The following is an 18,340-nucleotide window of genomic DNA, read 5'->3' as shown; positions in this document are numbered from 1 at the left end:
AATCCGTCAGGATTCGACTGTCTAATTTGCTACAAAGATGTTTCTGTGTACAACTTTCAAATGTGCACAAAAACCTGATATTTAGAATAATTATTCAAGTATTTGATTATATTCATTATCCTGTAGCATACAGCATAAGTTGAATATTAAAGAGGCGTTTAACAGTGAAAATCAGCAATATTTAAAGTATCATTTATTTATTTATTTAATATATTCCACCTCTGCAGAACTTATTAAAATGCCAGTCGGTCAGACGGAGCCAGGAGAAAACTATAAAAACATCACAGTCCACTGGATTTCAAAAAGTAAAGACAAACCACCCATTACAACTCGAAACTCAGTTTTAATAATTTTTTTTGTCCAAACAATGATCTTCTACTGCAATTCAAAACAATGCAATACATCCACAGAAGTCATCAAAAACCTTTTCCAATAGATCCAGAATGAGTTTTCCATTTAAGACGGGAGGAAAAAAAGAGAATGAAGTGAGGCAGGAGTCACCTGAAATGTGAGGAGCAAATAATGAGGCCAACAGCAGCGTGTGTTTGCTGCTCTTGGCTGGATGGACTCTGTTTGTCTTAGTGTCGGGGGGGGCAAAGAGAGCCGGCAGCTGAGTGGAAACACCAAACAAACCCATATTAAATTTCTTCTGAAATGCCATGGGGGAGAGACGTGGAGTACGACTGGCGGGGGGAGAACAGACAGAGAGGTGGACGGCAGAGGCACACAGGCTGCAGAGGGTGAGAGGAAAGAAGGCACTCTGTGATAAGGGGTGTGTGGACTGCTTCAAATAAAAGAGACATTAAGGTGAGAGAGATTCTGCGGCCTAAAAAGGAAGGCATGGGGGGTGAGTGGGGGTGGGAGTCTGGTGGGAAGAGGAGAGGGTAAGGTCATGGTGGATAAAGAAAGAGAAGCTGGGAGACAGGAAGAGAAACAAAAGAGTAGTGAAAAGAGAAGGACATGCAGAACAAGAGAGAGGTCCGCAGAACGAGCAAAAATATATCCCTGAAGTAGTCCGGCTTTGTTTGGGAGGGGGAGCACATTGTTCTAGTCCTGTTCATATAGAAATGATACTGCTGTTCTATAGATCTGAATAACAAACGAGGCTAAATATACACAGGATATATTGACCTGGGAGTTAATGTCACTGCCACGTAGAATAAAATATAGTGCTCCAATGCAAGAGCAACTCATGCATCAAGTACCATATATCATATGCTACAAATAACTGTACGGTAAAAAAAGAAATAATATATATATATATATATATATATATATATATATATAATAAATTCCCTTCTCACCCTCCGCGGGTGGTCTGTTTCATCCTCTGAGCTCGGGTCCTCTACCAGAGGCCTGGGAGCTTGAGGGTTCTGCGCAGTATCTTGGCTGTGCCTAGAACTGCACATTTCTGGACTGAGATGTCTGATGTTGTTCCTGGGATCTGTTTGAGCCACTGCTCCAGTTTGGGGGTGACTGCCCCGAGGGCCCCGATGACCACAGGCACCACTGTGGTCTTCACCTTCCAGGTCTTTTCCAGTTCCTCCCTGAGGCCCTGGTACTCCAGATGTACCCTGGTATATATATATATATATATATATATATATATATATATATATATATATATATATATATATATATATATATATATATATATATATATAGCGTTTTTATTTAATTGTCATCATGTTGTTTTCACTGAAAGAAAATAGAACCTTCCTGACAACGGGAAGAGGGCTAAAAAATCTGAATAAAAGGAACAGCGATTGTCCAGGTCAGAAGGACATAAAGCGAAGATGAGAAATAAAGATACTGACATCTGTCAGTCTGGAAAGGCTTACAAAAGCCTGAGAGCCACACGGAGTCTTTATTTACCTATGGAGAGAACCTGGAGCAGCGGTGAGTAACCAAAATGACTCTCGGAGTGCAACAACAACTCAACCTGGGGGTTTCCAAACCAGCCTGGAAATATGGGGGAAAAAATGTATCCTCACCTCAAGCTAATGACCTCCTGTGACACTGTCTACTGTGATTTCAACCACAGAAGAAGAAGGTCTCAAACAGGAATGGCCTATCTAGAGTCATGCAAAAGGACCTCAACTGGATTTACAGGTGCGTTCACCCCAGCCCTGTTTAGTCGTCTTTAATTGAACTCTAGTTGTTTACATAGAAAGTTTGGTTAGCTTGGGGTTAGCTTGCTAAGTTAGCTTGGGGTTAGCTTGGGGAGGTGAGAATGCAAACTCTGGTGGAAGAGTTCAATGGGTGTCATTACTATTGCAAAGCACTATTGACATCTGCTGCCTATAGCGTGTACCTGTGCTGTAAGTAGCATAGATATATGCAATATATGACACACGCAGGTTCAATTTAAGATACTTAAGCCGAACCTTATTTTATACAGAGCATTGAGCAACACTCTCATGCTATATAAGCTATCGAGATACTTCCACAATCAGACAAGCTCAAAATAAATAAATATTTTTTAAAAGAGAATAGGTTTTTTTTGTTTTTTTTTACTTACATAACATAACATTCACATGAGCCCAGCTAATAGCTACCAAAAGGGGCAGCCATGACATGTCCCCAATGTCTAACATTAAATCTCTGCTCAGCTTTGGGAGTCAAAGTCATGACCTCTGCTCTCTTACACAACAGTCAATAAAAAGTGTTGTACAGTCTGTGTGGGTGGCGACCACAAATCATAAATATCACCAGAGTCACAAGCTAAGCTGTGCCAGAAGTAATCTGAGTACCTGTTGATGTATGTAAATAAATCGATGATTTTATTTTTTTTTACGTAGGACTGCTCGTTTAGTCTTTAGTAAATATGATATTCAATGTCTCCTTGATTTTACTTTGCCCTGATATATATATACACGCATAAATGTACATACTTCAGAGTTGTTGAAAGAAACTTGAAATCCTGGTTGAAGCTTTTGGCCAGATCACAATCCTGAGTCGCTAACAGGTCGTACCTTTCTTTCGGGCGACATGAGAGGGAGACAAATCTCCGCCCAGTTATAAAGAAAACGGAACGCAAGCGTCCTACAAAACGGCCACAGAGAGAAGTGACTGTTTGCCTTTTGTGTAAATGCCAGTGAGACTCTCTTCAGCTTTCTCTAAGAGCACAAACTGCAGGTGCACCGACAACAATTCCTCTAAGGAGAATGTTTGACGAGCGAGAGCTGGAGTCTGTGGGCGAAGCCGAGGTCTGCTTTGAGGTACGAAAGCCTCCAGTTATCCCTCTGTGCTCCCCTCTCGCCTCTCTTTTCTTTCCTTCTTGGCTGAAAGGACATCTGGAGCGCATTAAAGCAGTAAGGACATTGGATCTCCCCAGAGCGCTTGGCTGGATGGGTGGCCCACTGTAGCCCCCTTTCAGCAGCAGGACCCGACCCTTCCTGATTGATAGTGGGAGCCCCACACACACTTAAAAATGACACACACACACACACACACTGCTAAATTCTATACAGCTGACATGAATCACCAACTATTGAAATAATGGCAGTGCTGCTAACAGACTTCGATTACCATCTAGGTTGTTTCAGAATAAACTTGGACTGGTGCGCTGCACTGAGTATGACTGAGAATGAGTCAGATTTAATCTGTTGACAGTGAACAGAATTTGGATTTAGATTACAGATGAGCAAAGAAACCGGCTGGTGACTTAAACTGGATGATTTTGAGCTAACTCGTGCCCGGCTTGCTCAGAAACTCAAAGGCCGGATCTTTTTCTTATCGGTGAAGGCATCGTGCGGTGCCTTTGGATGTTTTACCCTTTTTATTGCTTTGCAAAAATCAACAATTGATCGGCAAAATTTGACTATTTTGATTAGAAAAAAAACCTTTAATTTTAAACAGATTTTTTTTTTTTCAAAATAATGACAATTAAATAAAAATATGAAACAGAAGTTAGATCACTGCATAAATATTCACCCCCCCTCAGGTCAATATTTAGTAGACATGCGTGGATCGGTCTCAGTCGGGCTGCACATCTGGACGCTGCAGTTTTACTCCATTCTTCCTGCTAAACTGTTCCAGCTCTGTCAGGCTGCGTGGGGGTCGACTCTGAAAAGCGCTTTTCAGGTCCTGCCACAAATTCTCTATGGGACCGAGGTCTGGTCTTTGGCTAGGCCACTCCAGAACGTCCACCTTGTTATCTTGAAATCATTTCTTTGTGTGGTGTCTTCTCTCTCTCTCTCTCCCTCTCTTTCCTTCTTCACAGTCACCCAGGTTGTGAGGACGGATTGATCTAGGCAGATTTACACTTGGGCCATATTCCTCCCACTTGGTGATGATTTAAGAGATTTTTTTTTTGTCCATCCACTTACTTGTACTTTTCAATGGTCTTTTCTCTGATTCGGTTGGCGTGTCCTTTATTCGTCTTACTGTAATGGGAGTCGGAAATCCCAATGAACCAATGAATGCACCTTCTAGAGACAGGTGTCTTTATACTGCAATCAGGTCACCTCCATTCCTTTCATTGTGAGACTTCTAGCACTGGTTGTCTGGATCTCTTAGGGGAGTCACTTTAAAGTGAAAATAATAATAAATGTTTTTATTTAATTGTCATCATGTTGTAGGATCCTGTTTTCGCTCTGACATTAAGTGGGTTTTTTTTGGGGGGGGGAGAGGGGTTGTCATTTTTGTCAAAAAAAAAAAGCCAAAATTGTGTTGTTCATGACTGACTTAAAGCAACAAACATGGTAAAGCATCCACAGGGGTGAATATTTTTCAGACAGTGTACAAGCTGCAATCTAGATTCACCTCCTCCTAATCTTCCAATAAAAATAAAATGTTACTTTATTGTAATTAAATACATAAAAATAATTACAAAAATTTCTAATATAAATATTTAGCATGATTTATATTAAGTTTTCTTTGGCCATTCTTACACTTTTTTTTTCCACTCAAAGTGAAAACATTGCCAGAGAGCAATAGAGCAGTAGAGTGGGAGAGACTCTTGCAGTGAGAGTCTCTCCCACTCTCCAGTTTTTGATGATAAAAACGTGTCCCCTTTTATCATTTTGAGCTTCGTATCTTCTTCGATGATGAAACGTACTGATCCTGGAAATGTTGGCAGCCTTTTTGCAATCTCACATTTGTATCTTCAATGTGAAATTTCCATTCGTGCAAAGCAAGACGCACTGAATTTCAATATGGAGGCGTGAATTTGCCTCTTTTCCAAACAAAAAATAATAAGTGACTGAACACGGCATGAACCTGTCAGTAGGTTAAGACTTTTAAAACCCCTACAATGTTCCGCCATACTGTGGCGGGACGTTTGTCTTAATACCCGGTGGTTGTTTACGGCGTTCTAATTTCTAATTAATTCAAGTTTTCAATTCAAAGCACTACAAAAGACAATATGTAAAGTAGATTTATATATTGTAAAAAAAAAAAAAAAAACAATGCGTCAGGTTCTGGGTGGAGGTTGGGCTTGGTTTTCTCCTCTAGATGGAGTCCTGGAGACGGTTGCACCGGGGACGGACCTGTTACGTCATCTACACACCGGTCGGCAATTACGCCCTTACCTGCAGCCCTCCTGTTGTCCTCATTTTCTGTGTACAGGGAAAACACATACAAATCTCGGTCATTTTGACCCGAGGACAACAGGGGGTTAAGAGAAGCGGTTTGCCAACACTTCGACGCCAGATTGTTGACTAGTGATGGTACTCTCTTGGCCCCTAGCTCTTGTTGATTGCTGTGTCTCCCTAGTCTTGTTGTCAGAATAATTTGACTTTTTTGATCTCTGTTTTTGCAGAACTTACCCGAGCATCCGGATCCGGACATCCGCTCCCTGTTAGCCCCTCGTGACGCTGGCGGAAGTTACCCGCCAGATGCCCGAGTCCCCTTTGCAATCTGACCGTTGAATCCATCTCTCTCAAATTGGCAAACCGCCCGCTCAGACGCTCTCCAAGCCCTGGCTGACCTGTCCGTCCTCCAACGCCGCCACTCCAGCTCAAGTCAAGCTGCTGCTCCTTACTTCCGTTAAGGACTCGACGTTTCCTAGCAAACGCCCCCGAAAACCAAAGAAACGGAAACCCAGAATCTCTGATTCCCTCCTAGGGGTCACAAATACCACAACACCCGTATGTTCCTCCTTTACTCTCTGATGCAACGCAAATTTCCCACAAACCTCAAACTCATCATCTCCCCTGTTTTTTCGCCGCTCTAACCAGTTTTCCCCCTGCTCATAATAAACCTATTAAACTTTTCCTGTTCTCCTGCCTGTGTTCTTGCATGTGGGTTAATCGTATCACACCCGCCATGACACAATGTAGTTTTGGAACAAGATAAATAATGTTTGCCAGATCTGCACAGATTAGAAAATTATCCAGCATATTTACAGAATATCTGTCAATTGTCATAAAACTTTAGATTGTAAATAATTAAAAAACATTTAGTACCATCCGCCTTCACCTCTTGGTTCATACATATATACTGTAACTCCCTGAAGTTGTGTGTTCCACACGCTGGTAAAAAAAAAAACTGCAACGCAGAGCCTGTTCTCGAACAAACTCTGGCAGAATAGGAGGGTCCGCATCCATTCAGTCGGCTGGCTGGCGCCCATCTCCAGCCGTCATTAGGAAAGAGGTGAGGCGACGCCCTGGACCGGTCACCAGTCTATCTCAGCGCATGACTGACACCAGAAAACGAAGAAGAAAAGTTGCCACGGCTCAAACTTGAGGTCTCCAGCTATAAATAATGACATCCTATCAGGCATCAGTTCCATACTTCCCACTGCCAGGCAGGGGTCTACTGTAGTTTGACTCCATCCACATTGCTGGGAGGCAAACGACATGGTGGCTGGAAACGTGGCGGGTAGTCGGTGATGCTGTGCATTTTGTCCAATTTTATCTCCCATTTTACAACATAATCAGCGCTCACGTCTACCAGCAAGGAAAACTCTGTTGTTTTATTGACTGGAGGTTAGAATCTATCTGAAAATGGGGAACAGTACTAAGAAACAGACAATGAAATTAAGATGGTCCACGTGAACATTTTTAACTGTTTGTGGTGCATTCGCTTATACCAGTCAAATATCTTTAGAAGCAGTGATATAGAGGTCCAGCTTGTGCATGTCCATTGTGAGTATGCCCACTGGAAATCCTAGTGTACATTTTTTTCTGTCCCTGTTTTGTATCCCTGGCAACGTAAGCATGAAATCTGTCTGAACAAAGGGCGTATTACAGATAGTTTTTTAAAAAATCGTTTAAATTTGATGAACGCAAGTGCTTCTTCCAGGTAATCTGGTGTTAAAGTCTGTGTTCATGTCTTCCTGTGTGATCAACTTCAGGTTCAGAAGCTATAGAAAGGCTTTTACTCACAAAAATAAAGAGCAAATCAAAGCCCGTCTTGTTTCTCTGAATTGTTTTTCATTAAAAGGAAAAAGGGGATAGTTCTATAGGATTTCCTCTTTTTTTTTTTTTTGCTCTCCAAGCAATGAAAATCCACAAACTTTTTTCAAAGGGGGAAGAGTTCAAAGAAGCTCCTCATTTCCAGTAAATTGCTTTGCCTGATTTGCCATTTCAAATAAATTGCAATGTTGGCCAAAATTTGCAATTCACAGGAAGATGTCCCCTGAGCCACACAGAAGAGGTTAATCCATATTTCACATTTGAATATAAGATAGAAGAAGAGAAAAAGGGGAAGGAGGAGGAAGATAGGTAACTCTTTGCCAGGAGACGAGAAGCGGCGGCGGGGAGGAGGGGGAGGGAGGTGGGAGAAGCTGTGGGAGTGGAGAAAAACTGAGAGAATGGGAAGAAACAGGCGTCATTTAGAGTAAATGGCATCCAAAAACCCTCTCCAATTATCTTTGCCTTCCATGCCAGTGAGACTGACTTAATTAAAATGACTTGAGAGGGAGGGGAGAGAGGAAGGAGCTGCCAATGATTGAGGGGGCAGGGGGGCGACGTATCTACACCGAAACACAAAGCTCAAGCATTGCACAGGCTGTCCACCATTCTCCCTTTTCAATTCCCGACTTCAAAAGAGAATAAAGAAATAATAATAATACAGTGAGGGGGCTCTCACCATTTGCAGCCATGTAATTGCACTATTTAAATCCTGCATTTTTTTTTTCTTTTTTATCAATGTGAAAATATTGGTGGCAGGGGTGGTTTGTGTGTGTGTGTGTGTGTGTGTGTGTGTGTGTGGGTGTGTGCGTGTGAGACTGCTGGTGGGTAAATGTAGAAGAATGGACAAGAATAATGCTTTTTGTTGTTTCTGTGCCTCCCTATAATAATTTATATATATATATATATATATATATATATATATATATATATATATATATATATATATATATATATATATATATATATATATATATAAAGAAAACCCTCTAGCACTGACCTTTTCAGGGGTGTTTCTATGGCAACAGAAAACTATCCCTGTCCTATGAAAAACTACAAGGCCCACTTATAACAAATACTCAGAACTCCAATTTTGCGTGTGCATTAACAATGCGGCTAATTCTCCCAACAATAAACACTAAAAAACAAAAACTGGTGCAATACAAACACAACAATTATCAGTCAGAAATCTGTAATTAATTATTTTTATGAAATGTTGACTTGTTTTCTTAAGACTGCGTACTGCAGCCCTATTGGTTCTGATCTGAGCTCGTGCCTGTGCTGTGTTTTGTTGTTCTCTTCTGAACAACAAAACACTTATTTCCAATCGTAAAAAAGACAAACTATGACGTGGAGTTGGGTTAGCAGGCGTCGGCTGCTCAGTCAGCTCAACGTTCCCAGTGTGAACTAACATTCACTTATTTGCTCCAAGTCTGTCTCCAAAAACACAAACGCCTTGTGTTATCCTCCTTATTGTATTTACTTTATTGTCTTCACTTCTGTCTCATGTTGATAAAAATGTTTCCACTTAAAAGAAAGAATGAAAGTATTCCTAAAAAGAAAAGTCACACGGTTTTATGGTGTTGCTTCTACGTGGACAATGGTCATTTTTTTGTAAATTAAATGTCCCGTGTGCTAACTTTCAGCGAGGTAAAAGTATTTTCAAGATTTTCTTAAGACCTCCTATGTCATAATTCTTAAAGACGAATCCATATTGGATATTTTCCAGAAACCTAATATTAACTTTCTGAGGTCACTTTAGTGGTAGAAAACTGCATGTATCAATTAGATGTTATACTGTTTATGGAAACAGTCAAACATGCTAGGAAAAACTTAACATTAATTCTAAAGGAACTTTGTTTTGAAGATGTAAATGAAAAAACAAAATACAACAATTTCTGGCGAGTTTAATCACGGGACGATCCATGTTTGACTCTCGATTCGCTTTTTAAGTCATCCGACTTTGGTAGACATGCCTTCCCATGTCTTCCTCCAATGAGACTTCCCGTTAGGGAAGTACCAACAATCCCAGAGGGCTGGAGGACTTACACTTTAACAAAACGCCGTGCAACTTGAACTGAGACGCGCTCTGTGCCAACCACCCCATGTGCTGCTGATGTCAATAGAAAAAGGCTCCATACAGGCTTCTCGCACCTTGATCGTCCAAAGCACGCTCACTCCTCATGTGTCACAGCTAACACCTGTTACTGTCCCTTTGTTTCGCAGGCCCATTGTGACGGCCTCCGCTGTGTTCCCCACAAACTTGCTTCGTTGAACGTGTTTGCACAGAAGGCTGGTGGGCAATATTATCTCGAGTGTGAGAATTCACAGAACGGGATCATTTACACGACCAACTAATCGCTGTATCACTGGGAAGGTAGGGTATATCTAACTATATCTGGTAAAATAAATAAACAAATAGGCATAATTTCGGTCTTTTTGAATACTAATTAGTTGAAAGTCAAAGTAAATGCTTTAAAAGGGAGACATTTTGATGTGTTAAGTGGTAAACAGGGTCGAGAGGTGCTCTGGAAGGTTGACGGAGTAAAGATGGCAGCTGTTATTTTGTTGGAGTTTTTTTTGGTGAAAAGCCAAGTATCATTCCATATCCATTTCCCTCCCCCCCCCCATTTATCTTCCTGTTCTCCCCCCTTCCCCATTCATCGCCGCAGTTCACACAGGCACATTCTCCTCATCCAACCCAAGCCCTCTCTCTTCCCCTCGCCGTCTCCGTCTCAGGGAGATTCACATTCCCTCGCGTTGAGCTCAGGGAGTTGTTTGAGAAAAACAGGGAGCGATAGCGCACCGAGCGCACCCCGGTGTGGTTTGGACCGCGGCTGCTTGTTGGTCGGTTTGGGAAAGATTCGGTCTAGTTCCAGGTTATCTCGGGGAAACATTCGGCGGGAACCTTCGCAAAAGTGAAACACAGATAAAGCGAGGCAGGGCTCTGCAACCTTAACCTTCAGTTTTTCGACTCTCTGACTAAACTCTGCTCCCCGCTAACGCATACGGTAAACACACACACACGCACACACACACACACATCAGCACAGTCTCAGCTCCAGTTGCCAGGGAGACCGCCATACCAGGGCTCTGACCCAGGAGGTTTGGGACTGTTTTTCCAACCCCAGATCCCACTCCCCCTCCCTTTCTGAAGCCGGAGAGATAGCAGCTGTGGGACAGCTGTTTCTGCCACGGCCGAGCCTTAAACCGCAACCGTCGTCCCACCATCCCGGCAGCTCAGACGGACAGCAAATTAGGGGACAAAAACACCCTGCAGCCCCGATGATTATGCACATCTGTCTCACACTTCTTCAGGAAGAGTCTGGTGGGGGGAAAAAAAGTGACTCAGGGAAGAAGTTTTGCTATTTCGACAGACACAACACATCACATTTCATCCTTTATTCATATGATACGAAAGCAAGCAAGTCATTTCAATATACTCTATACACAGCAAAATTCAGTTTTATTAATTTTACTCCTGAGGTGTGTGTTTTATCAGAAGACTCCAAAAACATCCAACTCAAATTCAATCAAACCCAACAAACATGAGATAACATGGACTCGCCTTTAAAAGAAGAACTCTCCAACAAACCTCCATTTTCCTATTTAACCCTCCTATTTGTTTTTTGTTTTTCGTTTTTTTGCTGGTTATTCCTCTATTTTGTGCATTTGACTGCTTCGTCGTTTCTTATCAGTTTGTACCCACTTTTTACAACGAGTTAGTTAAAGTCATTTCCTATCGTGCCCTCATAGGCTACCGTAGTGAAATGTATTTATATAACTCCAAATGAAGCATAAATTATTTGCATTGGTTTAGGACTCATAGTTCTTTCAATTGAATTACAGACAACAGGCTCAAACAGGGATCAGAACAGTAATAAATGGAAATGGTTTTCAAAATAAACTGAATTGTCTATGAGTGTGACAGAGAAACAGGCACGGACCAATCGAAGGTACAGTTTGTTCAGGGGACAAGTTGAGCAACAACATGCACAGGGATTCAGCACAAGTGAGTATTTTTTTTCGAGCTGTCGTAAACGTATTTCTTCTTAAAAAGATCCACGATGATCGTAATTATTATCGTGTCATAATCAGCATAACTCCCAATCTGTCATGCAACAATGGCCTCTTGAATATCAGGAACAGCACGATGCCATGCATCCTTAATCTGGACCTAAGCTAATCTCCAGTTCTGTCATTTTGGTGATTCGTGTCGTTGATCTTTAGTCGTTGTTTTACTTTGGTTTTAGTTTTACCAACATCCTTTTGGTTAGACATTTCAAATAAAATTGTTGTTTTTTTAGGTTTATTACAAGTAGTGGCAGAAACCCTAAGGCTAATAAATACTGGTGCAAAACTGTGCAGTAAAAACTGTATGCAAACCACTAATCATACACAGCATACTGTACCTACAATAAAAACACACTTGTGTGGAGTAGTATGTGGAACAGTGGATGAGAGAACAACTTTTAAAGCATGAGCATCACACATTATGGCAAATACTGGCTCAAGAACAATACCAACAAAGCAAAAAAAATAAAGCAGACACGGCTGGTACCAGTCAGAGGTTTGGACTAATTGGCCTGTCCTTTATGAGCAGACGTGTAAAACCTTGAAAGTGTAACTATGAGTTCACTCTCACCTCAACTGTGCAGTCAGTGTATGACTGACACAAAATGTTTCAGTAAAATGCTTCAGACCTGAAGGGCCGTATTTCCCTTGGAGCCAACTACATTTGAATGTTCTCCCTGAAGTAGATAATTGTCTTCCATTTTGGACAAACACTGAAGAGGAAATTGTCTCTTTTTTTTATTATTTAGATGAGCACAATTTATTTTACTATTTGCTTCAGTGTTGTTGTTTCTAGAAATCTTATACCGTATTATGTGAAAACAGAAAGGTCCATCTGTGATTCCTAAAGAAAGAGTCGAGGTCCTTATGTCTTTTTTTCCCTACAATATAACAATAATAAAGCTGTTACAAATAATCATACAGGGATTTAGCTACAATGGAGAAAAATGTATTTATGAACAAACAAGAAACGAATTCTGAAACATTTCCTTGTCTGTAAAATAAATCTTAAGCAACAACATAGTAAATACAAATCTCAAAACCTATATAGTGTGAGTTGAGAGATTTTTTCTTTGTTCAAAGGCTCTAACAGAGCTAGTACATATATATTAATAAGGAATATCTGCAAAACCTCCAAAAGAGCTGCAATAACCCTAACATCTCACACAACAAGGAGGTTGTTTTTGCTGATAAAATATCAGAAAAACCATTAAGGTAAGACAAAAATGTGTGGCAAAGCTTTAAAGTCTATTGAAGGAAAACAAATGAAAAGAAAACATCTATATTATTCGTTTCAGAAATACATTTGAAAGAAGACTAAAAGTCAAAATGTTGAGAAAAGCCACTTGATACCATCACTCCACTGTGTAAAAGAACCTGCTCTGGTTGTTAAGCAGGCAACGAGTGACCTGCTGTGATAGTCCGGCTTTAAACGTGTTCTGGTTTTGTGTCATACACAAACAATGTATTATGCGTATGCAGTAAACATGTCTTAGCTGCTTTGTTAGTCTTGACCTGAGCGGTTTCTGCTTGCACTTGTTATTTAACCTGCACAGATTTATACTTTGGATCACTGCCTTTGATTTCGGAACAGGCTGTTGTGTAAAAGAACCCACATTCACGTCTATTTCTGTGCTGCTCGGCTCTGCCTCTGTCTAAATAATGTGTGAATAATGTGGGAGTACTTGGCCTGGACTGTCCACTCTGCAGAAAACAAAAAACAAAAACAACATTACACTTCTTCTGTCTTTTGCTGCTACTTTGCTGGTAAGGGGCTGCTGCCCAGTCGTGAGGCACATCATAATAACTTGTTTACGTTCAGCTGAACGGTCCAGATCTGTTAAGCATTGCGTCGATTTTTCCACTTTAGGCCACAGTAGAGGTTTTAAGTGGCTTTGTGTTCACAGTTATGTATCGCTCTTTAATAGCAGAGTACGATTTTCTTTTTTTGCTTGAGTGACAGGAAGAGAAGCGGGCTAAGTTACTTTGGTTGTGATTTGGCTCTCCCCCTCCATCTGTTTTGTTTTCCCTCCATCTTGCTGTTTTTGATGAGCTGGGTCTGCAGCCCCCTTTATAAAATCCCATTAGCTCTTAATGAAGTCAGGCTCCTAGCCTCTCGGCCTCACCTCATTTAGCACGATTGTCTGGCGGCCATTAGCATGGAGGCAATTACAGCCGCACGACAAGAGTAATTGGAAATGCCGACAGGGACCCTGAGAAATGGGAATAAATAAATAAAAAATATATTCCAACTAATAAGCTCCCATTCAGATAGCATGGAGGGAGCTGCATGTGTTTAAGTTAAATCAACATAATTACAATTAGGGTTGGTGGGGTAGACACTATTTCTGAGGCAGAAATTGATATGAGTGGACTAGGAGACAACAGTTAGGCACGGAGGTAGCGAGGGCGATGGAGAGATCACACAGTGGGGCTCATAATGAACAACATCAAGTGTTCAAGGGAAGTCGTGTCACAAAAAGGTCAGGAAAAGTTTCTCAGGATGTGTCCCCTAGAAGGTCGATCACATAGTTTCACATAGTTTTCAGTCAAACTATTGACACAGAAGATGATCAAAACCAGGGAGGCACCGATGTGGAAATTTGGGCCGATATCAATATCCAAAATTGATATTGCTATAACAGACCATACATATATGTATGCATGTATGTATAACAGCTATACATAACCAAACAAATACCACATGACCAACCCTCACAAAACACATAAGGTAGAAATACACATTGGCTATTAATATCGGCACATTTTTATTTTATCGGACCGATGTCAATACCGATATATCATGTGTTCCAGTTATTGACTTTAGGAGAACATTATACTTTCTCACAAAGCACCAGGTTGGATAGCGTGATGAAATTACAGTTTGGAAACTGCTATTTCATTTTTATTAAAAAACAGTTTGATGATAAGAAATAGTGGAAAAAAAAAACTGAAGAAGAAGAAATCTGGAGGGGTCAAGAACCCTGGTGTGTAAGGATGGAGGGGGGACATTTCGACCGCACGAGTTCAGGAATCATTGCACAATCTTAGAGGCTCTGAGTAAGCTGAAACAACAGGCAGGGTGCTGGCACGGTGCCATATTGCCATGGCACCCCCATCCCCTCCCTCCTACTGCCCACCACCCTTTCCCTGCCTGCTAAGCTGAATGACAGGTGGCAGAAACCTGATCAGCATGAGCCTTCAAGAAGAAAGGAGTCCCATCTGAAACGGGCACTCTGCCTGCTCGCCCAAACAAGAGGGCCACGGCGTATATGCTTCTTGTACTGAGCGGTGTGTATGAGTGTGCACAAAAATAAAAGGGTACGTGAGGAGGTGCATAATGGACATTTTGGCCGAGGCGCTGAGCCCTGGCACTGGATATCCAGGACTGAAAGGGGGGAAACAGGAGGCTAGTTCCCACAATAGTCAGTGTGAGAGTCCCACAGGGGCGTCCACAATAGCAGAGCAAGCGGCTGTTGTCAGCGGCGACCTCCGAGACCTTACTGCTTGAAGTGATTTGATCCCACCCTTCAGCACTTCCCTTTTAGCACTGGCCTTCGGTTAATGCAGGGATTATTAAAAGAGACGTGGATCTAGAACATGTTAGCTTTACAGTATCTGACCTGTGTGCCACAAGCTTAAGTAAAAGCACATTTAAGGCCCATAAACTGAATCATACAATGTCAAACACAGTGTAGCGACCAAACCTGATGTCGATTTTAGTTTTGGTCAGCCAACAGTGTTTTCTTATCCCTCCAAACCAAATCAGATCTGAAAATTCAGCTGCAATCACGAGATCACCAGAGCATCTTGGCACAAAATGAAGAATCCCTCCATAGACCTGGCCTCGCCTTTTACAACTCACTGTTGCTGTTATTCATTAAAGAAAAAGCAGGACGTTTAGTTGTGCAAAATAGCTTGCTGAGCAATCTCTCAGAAAGCTGGAGTGATTTTAACTGGAAAGGGGGCAGGGAGGGGGGCTATGTTAGGAAATGAGGAAGTGGGGGTCTCCAACCAGGAGGAGATTTAATTAGTAAAATCTCATTAAGTCTAACAAAATTAAGCGTAAAACAATCCTTGGCAGGGAATCATGGTGGAGATTCTGAGAGAGGAGACGCAGGGAAAGAGTGGGGAACACTTGGGGGCTGAGAGGACAAGGAGACAAGCTGTGTGATTATTTGGGAATGTGTGGAAGAAAACACAAATGTCTTAGTTTACAAGGCCTCCTCCGACTGTCAACCAAAGGCAGCCGCACGTTGTCTACGTGGTCCTTTAAGTCTGAAGATAGTCAAAGAATACAATTTAAAGAGTCATTCAAGGACTGAATTACATTTGAGTTAAAAGACTACAGAATAACGGAGTAACAGAGCTAGCTTGACTTTAGTAAAGACGTGTCATAAACTGTAGAGTAGGAATTTGTTTCCAGGAAAAGAATCTAAAGGAGTGATTCTGAAAATATGTCTGAAACATAACACATAGTTCAGGCTGTGGACAACAAGATTTTGCAATCTGTTTTTCTATTTGTTTTTGGTTTTTGTTGTAAATTGTAACGTAACTGGATGAAATTTAACGTGAACAAAACCAACTTTAGCATTCCCAGCGCATGATTCCAGGTTGACCTCATAAGGTGCCACAATTCCCACACATGTACTCTCCACCTTATCAGCTCGGCATCACGTACAAAACAGCCAAAGCGAACACTTTCTCCTGCCAAACAGTTTATTGTGGGACGCTGGGTATGCTGTCATAAAAATTGACCTTTGTTCAGACGTGTCCAGTGGACGTCCACTTTGAGTCCTCATCGAGCACGTGTGGACATCCGCGAAGTGAAGTACGCCTGAGTGTGTTGGACACTTAAGATTACAGAATGGACTCCTGGGTTCACTTGTGCTGAGGTTTACTTGTACGAAAGAAGAGCCATATGTTGAGAGCACTGTTGGGTTTCCAGATTCAAGAAGATTACCAGACTTTATGGAGGTAGCCAGTTTTTATTTCCAAGTGCCAAATATGTGTATATATTAGCAGTCCCTGCACAACAACCGCATCACCACCATGAATGGTGGTTTGGCAGAGAGACCAAACCAGCTGGCTCATCCATGACTGTACACGAAACATACAAAAACAAAAAAAACAAAAACAATAAATAATATATATATATATATATATATATATATATATTTATATATATATAAATACTGCTTTCTGATTTTAGTTTTGCTCACAAGGTTGTGTAGGATCTGAACAAGCCCATCCCCGAGTTCCTTTAGAGATTATTTCTCATTTAGCCAGAGCTTAAATTGTGTGCTTTCAGTCCTTCAATTTGCAATTAGGTGCCAACATGAGGGACCAGAAGACATTTAAATTTGAAGGCTTAATTCAGTCCGAACCACAGGGACGGCCATTAATATTCAAATCCTCCAAGAAAACAATTTAGCACTTTTTCAACTGACTGCTTATTGGCCGAATAGAGCAGAGGTGGAAAACAGCTCACAATAAAATACTAAAGGAGGAGACGTTCTCTTGAAAGATCTGCTGATTAAAGCTATTATGTACAAACATATTAGAAAACTACATGATAGGACAGCTTTAGAAAAATGAAATAGGAATCACTCAATAATTGCCTGGGAAATAATGTGAATGTGTTTGTGACTTGGTTAAAACAGACCAAATCATTGAAGCATTGGTGTATCGATATGCTGAAAATAAAGGAGTAAAAATTCTAAAAGTTTGCTCCCTTTCTGAATCAAAGAAATATTGTTGCTTTGATATTGTTTATTTATTTATTTATTTATTTATTTATTTATTTGACTCACGGGACAGGAGAAGAATAAAGAATAGTTTTATTTTTCTTTGACTGAAATGTGTTGCGCATAAAGATTTTGTGGTATTCTCGTTTAGCGACATAATTATATTAGTTGTGTTACCACCCCCACGCCACTAGAGGCAGTAGCACTGCAGGCCCGAAAAGATGCGACTAAGAAGCAGATTCAGAAGTACACCGAAAGCTACAGAATTTGTTAAAAGCTGTGAGCTGCGCTGAAGTAAATAAAAAAGAGAAGTTGAAATACATGCTGAGAGTGAAACGCCTTCCTACAGATGAATCTATATCACAGATTTCAAAAGAAAAATTAAAAGGGAGAACGCGGATAATATAGGAAATAGCTCCCCCTTCACTTCCGGAGTGCAATGGTCCCATTTCCAAATAAGGTAAGAGACTGACAGTGGTCCGTCCCCGCCCCTTTCTGTTTGCTGCAGCGAGGTCCTTCTCCGTCCCGCCCGCATTCACGCTGCACTGTGCCAGTCCAACTGAAAAACCTGTTCCTCACCTCGCCTGTGGTGGCGCTGCAAAAAAAAAACTACCAAAGGACTCGCCACTATACCTCGGAAGAAGACCAACACAACTTCCTGCTTTGCAAAATGTAAACAAAAACGGAGCCGTGTAAGATTTTAGCAACAGAAGGACTTCTCCGTTTTTATACCTTTCTTTACTCATAAAGCATTAACATTTTATTCACACATGGTCAAGTGTAGAATCAAAGATTGCTCAGGAAAAAAGCAACAGATAACTTACATTTAGCTGGCCCGCACCAAACATCCGAATCTCCAGTCACAGCCTGTGAAAAGAGGCAAAGGTTCACCTATAAGTTATAATTATATCTCTTATTTTAACTTACTGCAAGAATCAAGGCTTGCAGATATGTGCAAGTCTGTAACAATGCAATTAAACTTACTGTTAGGGTTCACAGAGAGCAAGTAATTGGGAAAAATATTGATAGATTAAACAGTCCTAATTTAATCTTCACCAGAGTGTTTTCTCGTTTTGCCAGTACTGTAAAAATTTAAATAGATATTTAAATCTCTCAACATCCAGGGAGAACATATACCTTTCATAAACACTTTCATTTATT

At 41.1% G+C, this 18,340-nt stretch overlaps 1 protein-coding gene and 1 long non-coding RNA gene across 6 annotated transcripts in view; one reads left to right on the top strand and one right to left on the bottom strand.

The window, feature by feature from the left end:
* Window positions 1-18,340, bottom strand: part of pknox2 (pbx/knotted 1 homeobox 2) — a 92,422-nt gene that overhangs the window by 44,673 nt on the left and 29,409 nt on the right. For 4 of the 5 annotated variants that reach the window (XM_081615320.1, XM_081615324.1, XM_081615323.1 and 1 more), the window contains exon 2: window positions 18,004-18,046. The exons of the other annotated variant lie outside the window; for it this stretch is intronic. The gene's annotated coding sequence lies outside the window, so the exon portion shown is untranslated. The remainder of the gene's footprint in view (window positions 1-18,003; window positions 18,047-18,340) is intronic. 5 annotated transcript variants of the gene reach the window in all.
* LOC103476230 (uncharacterized) lies at window positions 1,650-6,217 on the top strand. Its single transcript, XR_535425.3, has 2 exons — window positions 1,650-2,112; window positions 5,765-6,217. It is a non-coding gene; the product is annotated as an uncharacterized LOC103476230 (long non-coding RNA).

This window comes from Poecilia reticulata, chromosome 14, assembly GCF_904066995.2.
Source record: "Poecilia reticulata chromosome 14, P_reticulata-male-v2, whole genome shotgun sequence".
Classification (NCBI taxonomy): Eukaryota; Metazoa; Chordata; class Actinopteri; order Cyprinodontiformes; family Poeciliidae; genus Poecilia; species Poecilia reticulata.
This window is presented reverse-complemented; position numbering and strand designations above follow the sequence as displayed.